This window comes from Aplysia californica, unplaced genomic scaffold, assembly GCF_000002075.1.
Source record: "Aplysia californica isolate F4 #8 unplaced genomic scaffold, AplCal3.0 scaffold00738, whole genome shotgun sequence".
Lineage (NCBI taxonomy): Eukaryota > Metazoa > Mollusca > Gastropoda > Aplysiida > Aplysiidae > Aplysia > Aplysia californica.
In genome coordinates, this window is record NW_004798008.1 from 160,965 (window position 1) to 169,654 (window position 8,690).

Consider the following 8,690-nt stretch of genomic DNA (forward strand, 5'->3'; position numbering starts at 1 on the left):
AGAGAGAGAGAGAGAGAGAGAGAGAGAGAAAGAGAGAGAGAGTTATGTATGATATATGTACAAACGTAGCGATTACCGTGAGTATCAATGTTATATATAATATAAGTTATAGTGTCATAGTCATGTGTGAGTTATATAATAGACAAACGTAACGTTTATCGTGAGTACCATTATCATGGTGTCATAGTTATACATGAGATAGGTGTTGTTCATTTGTCTTGCTTTAAATGAAAAAAATATCTATTTACCTTGAACAAAAGTCGAGATGGTTGCCATTGAAATATGTGGGGTCGCCTGTTTTCAAAAGTAAAATTATCGGGAAAATGGCCGCCAAAGTTTGGTAACTTCAATAGCTTAAGAGTCTTTGAAAATTGAAAATTACACATTTTTCGCCTTTAAACAAAGTTTTGCAGTAAAATTGATATGGAAATGTGTTTGCAGATGAACATAAAAGGTGTTTAGCTAAAAAAAACAAAATTTCGATAAAAGTTGCCACACTGGTGGAAATATGCCAGTTTCTTGACTTTCATTATTTTGACGAGCGCCATATTTCTCCATGCTGCCTCACATATACAAAAGTAACGTTTACAGTGAGTTACAGTATTATAGTGTCATAAGACTGTGACTGTTCAACGCAACACTTTTCCCGCCTTCAGAACAACCCATCCAGACGGGCACTGCCGCACCAGCCACCACTGACCTGCCGATGACCACAGGCGATATGATGACCATGACCACAACCACCGGTGCTCCGGCCAGTACGGTCAGTGTGACCACCCCCTCTATGCCGATGGTCAACACCAGCGTGATCACAGCCACGGTGAGTCAGTGCAATGACCATCTGGACGGCGGCATGGACTGTACGGCGCTCAGTGGCGTCTGCTCTTCTGTGCTGGCTCTCAGCGTCTGCCCCAAGTTCTGCGGACTTTGCTGTGAGTAATTCCTCGAGACTTAAATTGTTTGAGTAAGGTTTTACGGCCCTCGCAAATGCAACCTCCCCACACAGGTCTCGAACTTGTCTTCTCTGTCTCACCTTGTCACACCTCGTCCTCAGTGTTGGGGTCACTACAGTCGGAACTTATCCATCTCTGCTCTCCCTCCCCCCCCCCCTTTGAGGATTGTCTTCTGTGTGCAACAGCGAAGCCCTATAAACGCTACGCCAAAGTCGCAGTTTAGTTAGTTTTAGTAAGGTTTTACGGCACTCGCAACTGCATAGGGTCATATTATGATGAGCAGCAAGGGGTAGATATTAAGAGAGAAGTCCAAACGGGGAATCAGGCCTACTCTGCTCACCCTCTCTAGCCTCAACAGCACACAGTCTGCTTCAACTATCAAGGCACCCCAGAAATAGCAGTTCAGAAGACAGTGACAAACATGCAAAAGAAGTAGAGGAAAAAATGACGATAGTGAGGATAAAGAAAGACAAAGCAGAAGTTCTCCCTATGTAGTTCCGGCACAATATATATACATGGCATTGATCAATCAGCCCATTTACAATTCAACTGCGCATAAGAACATGCTAATATCCCTCCTCTGGAAATGGCCTAAAGACAACTTCAGTCAGTAGCACTGCTATGGTGGGTGCATCGTAACTTAGCCGGCCAGCTATTTGGACAAATTGACGAGCGCCTGATTTAATAATAATAATAATAATAATAATAATAATAATAATAATAATAATAATAATAATAGTAATAATAGTAATGATAGTAATAAAAGACATTTATATAGCGCTCAACCCCGATTAAAGTACACAGGCTCTGAGCGCTTTACAATACAGTACAACGTACAACAGTAACATGAAACGTTGTGTTCTGACTAAAGAAAATTATTTCAAATATACATCTTATGATTTAAAAACAGAAACGACTTCAGCTGACATTTGAATGAATCAAAAGATTTGATCACTCTTAAAGTACTTGGTAAAGCATTCCAGATCTAGGGGCCTTGGTATTCAAACGCCCTTTCATTCATTGTTTTAAGTTTCATAGATGGTCAAATAAAAAAACACATTTCATGAATTCACCACGTTGTGACCCAAATACATCACATGTTCAAAGAAGAATTAATATCTTGGTTATGAGAGGCGCCGTAAATCCTTTCAAAAACTCTACTGCCTTTTGGCTAGTGATTAAACTGGTATTGGATTAGCAGAATAAAAGATCAAAGATTACATTGTGTTGAATGGGGTCATTACAGTCAAACTCGAATTCTGGTGCAGCATTATCAGTGCTTTGATATCTTTGGATAGGATTTGGGAGAGCAGAGTTATCTCACTTCGAACAAAGCTGAGGATTTTCAATTCAAACGTGAAGTCGGTCCTGCTGTATGGATGTGAGACATGGAACACATCACAGACTTACATAAAGAGGATCCAGGTTTTCTTGAACAAGTTTCTAAGAAAATTACTGAGGATCAGATGGACAGACAGGGTCACCAATGTGGAAGTGTTAAGGAAAACAAGACAGATCCCAGTCAGAGATAAGATAGGAAGAAGGCGGTGGCGATGGATTGGACATACTCTCAGGAAGTCAGGCAGCTGCATAACAAAGAGAGTTTTGGAATGGAACCAATAGGGTAAGCGATCAAGAGGAAGACCTCGTGGAACCTGGAGAAGAATCACAGAAATTGATGTACAGAAAAGTGGGAAGACATGGAATAACATCAAGAGGCTAGCCAAGGATAGAGAAAGGTGGAAGGTGTTTGTCCGTGGCCTATACCCTGGTGCAGGGTGAGAAAGGCAATGATGATGATGATTATCAATTAAAACTACACATATAGTTGAGATAGGCAGACCGGTGTCAGATTGACCTCTTTCATCTCTCGGATAACAACGGTAAGGGGGGGTGGTGGTGGTGGAGGAGGTAATCATCAAGGTCTGAACTCCTCGCCATGGCTGGCAACATATCGGCATCAAGCTACTGACTACAGATCAAAATCCTTTAACACTGACAATTGGAATGTAGTTAGGACATTTCATCCCATAGGCAAAGAAGCAATGTTTTAAAAAATTAATTAGATACACAAGATAATAAGAACGAATGATGTTATACATATTATTGTGTCTTTCAGAAGTTGGGTGAAAGGGCAAGTCTCAATCAAATCAGTAAAACAATGGTGTATTCAGGACATAAGACACATAGAAGAGTTGTTGGAATTTTATTTGATAAAGACAGCATCAGCAAAGAGGATCAAACTTCTTTTAGATAAACTTAATGTAGGTACACCAGGATAGAAAAAAAAAACCCATTCAGGTTTTCATATCAATACCGAAGCTTGACAAATATGGAAACAGGGAATTTTGGAGGAAAAACGGATAAGATAATAAAAGAAATAAAGTATCGGGATATAACATACATCCTTATATCAGACTTGAGTGCAAAGATATGGAATAAACGACTGGAGAAATGTTCATAAAGTGGAAACATGGAGAAAAGAAAGAAACTTATAGTCCGGTGTCGAGAAAATAATGTCATGACTTCAAATACCCGTTGTGAGAATAACCTTTGAACGTGATGAGCCAGAAAGAGTGACGGAAAACGAACTTGCAATAAAGGAAATAAAGACTGCTAGCTGGCCCCTCTTTCGATGAAAGGAATGATCGGTGCATTAACATCAGCTGAAAGTCACTGGCCTATCATATTCACACTCTGCTCGAATGGAGAAATAAATCTTGAGAGATGCTAAAAATTAAAAGGTCTAGATCTATACGGGTCGGACACTTAAAATAGTGTTCAGTATTGCGCGACAATGCGCGATAGTATCGAACGGAAGTACGACTTAAATTAAAGAAACCTGGCGGATGTTCTAAAATTACAGATACAGAAGCGTCGGCCTAAAAAAGCGATCGGCGAAATAAAGAAATTAAGCTTTTTGCAGTAAAAGTATTTACTACTAATCAGATGGCGTCAATCTCATATAAATGGGCAAGGGAAAAAAAAGAACCATAAACATTCTAGAATTTAAAAATAAGTCAGGTGAGAAGAAACGGATATACAACAGACTGTTTTAGACCACAAGAAGATGGTAGTTAGATGGGCTAACCAAATGTTTTAAATAGATTTTCCGAATACAAAGGAAACGTGTTCATGTTCATGAAGGGGGAAATAACTGTCAATATGCAATAAATAAATAAATAAATAAATAAATAAATAAATAAATAAATAAATACATAAATAAATAAATAAATAAATTAATTAACGGACTGTCTATTTTTAGACAAAGTAAAGAAGATGAAATAACTTGTCTTTCATAGTTTTGAATAAATAATCAAGTGCCATACAAGTTTTGTCAATTTTATTACAAAACAATTGACCGAGATGATTAAATGAAAGAACGAGAAACAATTTATGGCCAGAAATAATTAAAAACCATTGACAATGGCACCCCAACAGCTGTAATCGACTTTTTAATGTCAAGGGACAGGTGTATGTATTGAAGCACTAAAAGATCCATACTCAGGATTCATTGATTATTCAAAGTCTTTTGATGAAGACAGACATAATTAACTGTCAAATTTGTGGGAAGAACTATTTACAGATGAAAATGATTCAGAATCATTAGAAATGTTTACCGTGGCCAGAATGTTGTGGTATCAATTAAGTAAAACGTTATGTTAAAAAAATGTAAAAAGGAATACGGCAAGGCTGCTTTATACCACCAGTTCTCTTTAAAGCATGCATTATACAGTCATGTTCAAATAAAGAAGGAAATCCAAGCCTCAAAGAAAATGTAGAGAATATAAATATACTACATAACATCTGATATGCTGATGATGAACCTTTCATTGCATCTTCAAAAACTGTTCAAGATATTTTTGTTACAGAAAGTGAATGTAAAAGGTCACTTTTTGCTTAAAGTACAGACGTAGGTGGGAATGGGTACCTGGCCATAGACAGTGAAATATAGTATCAGTATGTTAGTGTTTTAGAGCCTATAAATGACTGCTTGTACAGCTTCCCAGGAGGTTGAGGTTGTTTCAGAATGCTCTCAAGTCTGCTGGGGTAATAGTATAAATTGCAAAACGCACAGAGCTTGCTTTTGAGCGGGGATTTGCGTTATACAAATGCTATCTATTGTTATTATTGTTATTATTATTATTATTATTATTATTATTATTATTATTATTATTATTATTATTATTACTATTTTTATTATTATTATTATTAAGCGAAAGGTATGGAGACAAACGCTACCGCTACAGTGCTCAAAGCGGTGATGGGAAGGTTATAAATAGACTTTGGTTCTAACTTCCTTGAGCTGTGGAGAGTTCCAAAAGCAAAGTAAGCCATTCAACATAACAAAGGAATGATGGCAGTCGTTGGTAACCATAATTTGTTTTAGAACCAAGCCTTGTAGGCCTTACTTATGAAATAATCTTAGGACAAGAAATGAAAACTGCTTTTTTGTATATCACGAATAAGTGTGTCTGTCCCAGAGTAAGTTATGGTAGCAGATAAATTAATATTGCTTGGACTCAGTATTAATTTACACTGGGGTAATGACCCATGGGTCCGAATTATAAATTAACTAGCTGGGCCCCCTTTCGATGAAAGGAATTGTCGTTTCATTAAAATGATGCGCAAACGTGGTTTTCAACACAAAAGGGAGGTTGACGTCTTGAAAAATTGTTTTGAAGTTTGAAAAGGGAGGTTTGACGTCATGAAAACTTGTGTTAAGAAAAGACTTCCGGTTTTTAACAAATGAGATTGCGAAATTGTTGATCGTAAGTTAGCGTTAGCCTAGGCCTAGAACTCTGTGTGGACGAAACAAAGCATTTTGGAAAAATCGGGGAAAGCAGTTTGCGTGGATTTTTTAAAATTAGGTCCTAGCCACATAGATGCTGTAAACGCCTGCAAAATTTCAAAGGCGTGGGTTAGGTAATAATGGAGGAGTTCGTGCACAAAGCCTCCCAAGTCCACTTGTACATATCTCGTAGATCAAGTTTGCATTGCTTGTACACTATGAATTTCTTTTTAGCACTTCAATAATACCAGCTGATATAGAAAACAGATATTATGTAAACTATACCCCAAGTTCCTGCTGACGCTTTAGAAGTAATAAATAAACCAATTGAAGGGGGCAGAGAAATAAATGATAGAGGTAATATTCTGCAAAAAAATTAATGGATTTCTGTGTATGACGACAGACGCCAGGGGAGACAACATAACATGGCTTTTAAAGGAAATGTAAGGATGGCTTTAAATCGGAATTATCGCCCTTACAAATTACATAAACGGTATGTGATCTTTTTTTTAGCACAAGGGGGCTATCCCGAAAAATGCTGTTTTGAGAAAACCGAAGGTAATGTTTTTGTGCCTAGTTCAGTTTCTTTAAAGTACAAGGAGAGTTTTGTCTATAACAAAACATATATTATACACACCAATGAAACCAAACTTCTCTTACTGGTAGGGCAATGCCCACATTTGGTGTAGGTCAAGATTTCTGGAAACCCCCGAAATCCGGGTTAGCCTGCTTGTCCTTAAAAGCGACCATATTATCATTCCTAATTCCAGCTGGGTTGGATTTTTTTCGTACTTTTTCTCGAAACAACGTCTACGTGACCCAGCTCCTCCATGTTTCTGACCCTTTCAATTGTTCAGCGAAAAGTGCGTGAGGGATTGGGAGTATTAATTAATGTAAAAAAAAAACTATTGACCTGAATTTCTGTACCCTGACACCGAAATATAACGCGATAAATTCGTAAACTTTTGTCAGTGTTTTAGATATCTTTTTCTCACAAACATAATTTTTCGTTACAGCTTTTCATTTTCAGCATGAACTTGAATTCGACTCTAATGTCCACTTCAACACGATGTAAGTGTTTCACCGGGTTAATCCTGTGAAGCGATATTTATCTCCTATACGGTGGTGAAAATGGTGAAATGGCATGAGTTTAATGCCCCTATCAACACTATTAGGTTATATAAGAGACGGGACCTCCTAGTTTAACGTCCGTCTCCGATAGGACCTATCTCCTATACGACTAAGTGCAAATTGTTTAAAACTCTCAAACAACTTTACCTTTAAAAAATCAAACAAACAAACCAACAAACCAACAAAATTACGGCTCGCATGCCAGATCCAGCCCTCAAGCAGTGTCCATTTGGCCTGTGAATGGACCCAGATATCAATAATGAATATGCTTCTCAGTGAGTTGATAATTGATAAAAAGAAAACTGTTTGTCTTGAGAATTAAAATCAATAGTTTCTACTCATAGTCCAACCACACAGCCAGAGACAGCCTAACCCCAGACAGTCTTACCAGAGACAGTCTTAACCGAGACAATCTAACCCCTAGACAGTGAGGGGGATACAGTTCCCGGGAAACGTTCACCTTCAAGCGTTGTGCATGCATGGGTCTCAACTCAGAATTTTAAAAAAAGGAAGAACTTTCCGCTTGATCGCTACAGAAGACAATTTTCGCGAGACACCCATTATCATCATACTGCTTTACTGCTTAAGCCAAGAGTGCTGAATTAAAAACCGTCGATTTATCAAAGCAAGGTTATATCGTACCAATTTGAGGGTTTGGAAGATAATTTCTAGTAAAAGAGTCACTAACCAAATAATATTTACCATCTTGATTATGTACAGAAAGTGGTGGCGCGTTACTGAGAGGTGAGAAGCTATACGGGTCGACAGATGAACTGAGCAGGACGGCCCAATTTATGACAGATAGCGGACTTCGATAGTGATACGGTCGAGGAGAAGAAGACTGAGAGGTGCCCCTCTCGGCAGCGGAGTTTATCGGAGGAAATGGCGGTTGCGGAAATCCGCTTTAACCCTATCCGTACGTCGTGTTTCACTACCGTATCCAAACAACCTGAGGAACTCTGTGCCACCACTTTCCAAAGAGGAAATTTACTCGTTAATCAGATCTGTACGCTTTGCATAGCAGTCAGTCGAAATGATTTTTTGGAGAAATACTGAAAGTTTCAGAGATCTTCGCTCTAGAAGTATTCTAAAATGTGAAAAATACAACCCCAGGGGTACAATATGACCCCATGGCGTACGGATAGGGTTCATCATCATCATCATCCAGGGCAGGACTTGCGACAGACATCGGCGATCATGGTTCTCCATTCATTCCTTTGCTCGTGTGTTCTAAAAAAAGCTACGTTTCCCTGATCTTTCCCTGTTATCCATTTGTTTAGGTTTCCTAAGTATTGGGTTCTGGACCTACCCCTGCCTCGCTTGCCCTCAATTTTGCCAGTGAGAGCTAGATGTTCAAGACCCTTATATCTATTCAGGTGTCCCAAAAACTGCACTCGGATAGGGTTAAAAAGGGGAATATTGAGACTCATGGTTGTGGAGAGACTAGACTGCATGTCCTCAAAGAGTTAGTATGATTTCTTTTTCCCTCGCCCTTTCAGAGAATTCCCGGAACATGATGCTGCCCCGACCTCCCACACCACACGGGAAAAGTTGGCCCCTGAGCTCTGAGTCTGAGCTAGAAGACAGCTAGTATTGCTTTGCACGCACTCACCAACGAAAAGAAATAAAACATGGTTGAAATGAGCAAGGAATGAGTATTTTGTTTCTAATAACAGTTTTCATTCTCGTGTTTTCTCGTCAACCTTGATTCTTTATTTTGTTGTTGTTGTTGTTTTGTTGTTGTTGTTGTTACTGCTGTTTGTTGTTGCTGTTGCTGTTGCTGTGTGTGTGTGTGTGTGTGTGTGTGTGTGTGT

The 8,690-nt window shown here is 38.7% G+C and overlaps 1 long non-coding RNA gene across 1 annotated transcript; it reads left to right on the forward strand.

The window, feature by feature from the left end:
- Nucleotides 1-662: 662 nt before the first annotated feature.
- Nucleotides 663-8,528, forward strand: LOC106013243. The gene is made up of 2 exons (XR_001185294.2): nt 663-932; nt 8,376-8,528. It is a non-coding gene; the product is annotated as an uncharacterized LOC106013243 (long non-coding RNA).
- Nucleotides 8,529-8,690: the final 162 nt, after the last annotated feature.